Here is a 4,750-nt window from a genome sequence, read left to right on the forward strand (position 1 = left end):
ATAGGTACCATGTAGAATGTGTGGCTAGGAACTCTTTTGAAAATATATCCAAAGTGACAGATAATGTAAAGTTTAAAGTTAGTTGTTATATCAATATCCTTCTAGAAAATTCTTTTTTTAAAGAATATGGCTCCCTTTCTGAAAAAGATGTCTTATTGGAGAATGAGAATAGGACTCACAGTTAAATTTTGAATATTCTTTTTTAATCACCCTTTAATTTAGAGTAATAAACTCTTTGAGCCTCATTTTCCTCATCCATAGAATGGGATAATAGTATCTGTCCTTTATTGCTACTATATCTATAGTCCTACTGCAGTCAGGAAAGATGAGGAAGAAATTGAACCACCTATATATTGGAAAGATAATTTGTAGGGAAGCATGGCTTGAAGGGGAAATCAATATAAGAAAGCTCTTTCTCAGGACTCCTAGCCCCAGAAGAAAGGTCTAAGTTGGATAGAAGACAAGTGTGAAAATTTGGAGACTAGGTCATGTTTGCTTGGGGTTTAAAGAGTAAAGTGAGTCATTGTTAATTTTTTTCTTGAGCTACCTAATCTCATCTATTTTATATCTCACTTCATAATCCATACATTGTCTTTATCTTCCCCCTCACCACACAAGAATAAATCTAGGAATGCATTATTTTCATGCAGAGCTTGTTACTTATTGTCACCTGGAAGTGGCTTCATTCCAATTCACAGACTTGTGAAAGTCTGAAAAAATATTGAAAAAATAGATTTATGGTCCAACATATTAAATTCACATTTCCACAGAATTTGAAATTGTACAAAATATGTGTTGAGATTTATGTAAATTAGTCTAAGTTTATGAAGTACAATATAATTTTTTATTTGGCACCTCTAATAGGCATAGTATTCTAGTAATGGGCAATATTTAGGAACATTAAATATATGTGATTTTAGTATCTGTTATTCAGTCCTAGTTACTCCTAGTAAGAAATGCAAAGCATGGGTATTTTTCATGATATTTATTTACTTAACAAAACCACATCTTAATTTGCTCTGAGTGTCTGAATCTGCAGTTGCTATACCTTGAATTTTGGATCCAAAATTTTAATAGCAAAGGTGGCTCATCTGCATAGACATATAGAGAGACCAGAGGAGAAAATAAAACATGTTGAAGTTATAATATCATTTTACATTTGAAGAAGTAGAAGTAGCCCACAACTACATCTCCTTCTTAAAGGACAAAATGAATGACAAGAATAGCTCTCTGGGGTTGTTTCCCAATTAACTTACTTATTAAAAATAAAACACAATCAGATAAAATCAGATATTTCCAAAACATAGATGGCAAAGACAGAGAAACTTGTAGAAGTACAGAATAAATAAGTGACATTTATTTCCACCTTCCAACGTACACTGTCAACAAAAGCCAAACAAACATACAGATCGTCCAAGATCTCCTTGCTTCAAATAAAACCGCAGAAAGGCTGTTGTGTTGTAAATAAATGGGTTAGAGACAAAGCTCTTGACTTTGAGGTTCAAAATATCCTTAAAATATTTTCAAAATAAGTATATACACCTAGTAAGAGATAAATTATGTGATAATCATGCCAAGACCAGACTCTACCAGCCAAGGCAGAGCATTAGAGCTTTCTGGAGACAGGAGAATAATTATGTTTACTTATTACAAGTTTTGATGGTGGAGCAAAGGGGCTCAGCTCTCTGGAAAGCACAATCGGAACTTGGGTTCTGAGTGTATATATTCTTGGCATGGCTTTCAAAAAATAAAACTGGCTGTGGGCGACATATTTAGATGTGATTACATGTACACACCCACTTTGTGTGTGTGTCTATGTAAAAGAAATGGGACGGAGGTAAGGATTGGGGTGGAATGTGTGTAGCAACAGTCACAGCATAGCGAGGTTCAAACTAAGCAGAAATTAGGTTAGAAGAATTCATGATTGCTGTCAGGATTCAAAGCTGTTACCTGGGCATAAGGTATAGAGTTGAGTAAGGAACTATGGTTAGAACCAGGCATAAATAGACAGTTGGGGCAGTTTCAGTTCACTTGACTCAGGGATCAGGCAAGAATGCCTATAAACATGTTTATACACACAAAGTTAAGCTCCTTAAAACCAGAACAGAGACAAGGCAGTTCTACAACTTGTGCGTGTCATAGGGTGACTGTGGCAGAGGATTAAGGCTATATGCGAACCTTTGAAAGACGCATGGGTATTGCTCCTATCTTCATATTAGAAGACATAGAAGACAATTAATATTGAAAATCATGAATTTTCCTAACATTCTATGTGATAATGGTTCCCATCATACAAAGGATTTTTTTCCTCTTTTCTTTACAAAATTTACCACATTTGAATTATATATAGATTTGTAAAGTGTAGTTAAACAACTTTTCAATAATAATCCTCTGTTTTGAACCTTGATAGATCTTTGTAATTTTCTTTTTTTTTTTTTTTTTTTATTTATTCATTTGACAGACAGAGATCACAAGTAGACAGAGAGGCAGACAGAGAGAGAGAGGGAGGGGGAAGCAGGCTCTCCGCTCAGCAGAGAGCCCGATGCGGGGCTCGATCCCAGAACGCCGAGATCATGACCTGAGCCGAAGGCAGAGGCTTTAACCCACTGAGCCACCCAGGCGCCCCGATCTTTGTAATTTTCTTGTAATACTTGCATTATGACATCTAATAAAGTTACTAGTTTATCAATTTGGTCTACAAAAACATTGTTATATGAGCTCCATGAGAACAAGAATTTGTTTAGTTATTATAAAGCAAATTACAGTTATAAACACACAAATATATATGTTGATAAATTTTCATAAAATTTTAGACAATATTATAAATTTGTAACCACAAACAGCTTTATCACCAAGAAAAAGCAACTATTAAAATGGTAATGGGGGACGCCTGGGTGGCTCAGTTGGTTAAGCAGCTGCCTTCAGCTCAGGTCATGATCCCAGCGTCCTGGGATCGAGTCCCACGTCGGGCTCCTTGCTTGGCGGGGAGCCTGCTTCTCCCTCTGCCTCTGCCTGCCATTCTGTCTGCCTGTGCTTGCTCTCTCTCCCTCTCTCTCTGACAAAAAAAAAAAAAAAGGTAATGGAATATACTATAGTCTTCTTCAAAGTGTAACTATGCTATTTTGTAGCTCTCTTCTTTTATTGGATAATGTATCTTGAACCTGTAGCAATGATGAATGACAAGAAAGTAATGCATTAGTCCTGCATTGCATGTTCACGAGGGGTTGGAGCAGAAATGACACTGTGGGGCTGCACATCTGGGCAGCAAGGGAAAGTGGGTGTAGGAGCAGAATTGGCCAGCTAGAGCCGGGAGCTTGGCGGCGGCCGAGCTTGCTGGTAGCGCTGGTGGTTTGGTAGGTGGGTTCAGGCTTGTGGGGATGAGGGTGGGGGTAGCTGCGGTCTTGATCCTGCATGATCAGGTGAACAGCTGAGTCATCGGAGAGACACTCGCACTCAAGCTCGCGATGGCAGAGCCCAGTAACAAACCAGAAGCAGTAGAAGTCACATTGGCAGATTTTGATGGAGTCCTTTATCATATTTAAAATCTTAATCCTGATGGTCAGTATTTCTTTGAACTTCCACAAGGAATTTCAGGCACATGGTGCTGATGAGTTATTAAAGAGGGTGTATGGGAGTGTCTTGGTAAATCTTGAATGAGGATACAATGTCTTTTTGCCAAATGACCTTGAAAATCTGCCAGCATCCAAGGGTTCCATTGTTTATCGGCTGGCAAGTTGAAATGAAATTGTTTCTGTCTCTGTCTTGGAGAAATTCTTGAATTTCAATAAAAGGGCAAGGAAGGAGGGAACAGGGAAGTTATCTATTATAGGCATGATGAGACCATGTATGGTGAATGTAAAAAGGACAAAGTCACAGTAGTCTTCAGCACAATGCTTACGGATGACCATAGTGTGCTCATTGGAAAAGTGTTCATGCTGGAGTTCAAAGAAGGACACAGTGCCAGCACCACAGCCCCTCACATCCTCTTTAGCCACAGGGAACCTCCTCTGGGACTGAAAGACATCAGTGATGCCATGGGCAACAATATTGGCTATGTTCCCTTTGGGCTGTTCCCTTGCCACACCAGTGCCAGTGGAGACAACGCCATCAACCTGATCCACACATTTCAGGACCATCTGCACTACCACATCAAGTGCTCTGAGACCTATGTGCACACACATATTTGGTCAAAAACATCCGACCTTCTCAAAGTGCTGAACAGTGCATGCCCAGATGCTGAGAAAAAAAAAAAAGAAATGAAAATAATCACGGGGAAGACATTTTCATCCCACTAACTCTTGGGAACAGTAATAGGAGGCAGCTGGTACCTGAAGGCTGCAATACTTGCTGCTGGATAATCTTAGCTTTTCATGTTGCACCTCTTCGGGTTCTTATGGGATTCTCTGTCTTGGTTCCATTTTGTACCCATTTGGAAAATAATTTGCAGAAACAAGCAAGAATTTCATTGTTCTCAAGAATTAAAAAGGAAATTTCACTTGATCAACTTCATTCCTTTTCTTTACTTTTCCTTTCTCCTTTCCCCTCCCTTCCCCCCTTTTTTCCAAGTTGTTTCACTTGGCAGTATATTACTACTAATGAGTTGCTGGATAATGTAGTTTTAACTGGTTTTCTCCTAAGTACTTGAGTTTGACTCCTATATCTAAGGAAATTTGGTTGAGGTCATTAGTAAAGAAGATCTTTCCATCTTAAAAAGAAGTAATGAGTTAAGACAAAATCTTTAATGAAATTT

General features: G+C 38.4%; 1 pseudogene; it reads left to right on the forward strand.

Annotated features, from left to right (window-relative positions):
- The first annotated feature begins 3,377 nt into the window (after window positions 1-3,377).
- Window positions 3,378-4,295, forward strand: LOC111157229 (annotated as a pseudogene).
- The last annotated feature ends 455 nt before the right edge of the window (window positions 4,296-4,750 follow it).

This window comes from Enhydra lutris, unplaced genomic scaffold (assembly GCF_002288905.1).
Source record: "Enhydra lutris kenyoni isolate GAN:26980312 unplaced genomic scaffold, ASM228890v2 scaffoldscaffold53, whole genome shotgun sequence".
NCBI classification, from domain to species: Eukaryota; Metazoa; Chordata; class Mammalia; order Carnivora; family Mustelidae; genus Enhydra; species Enhydra lutris.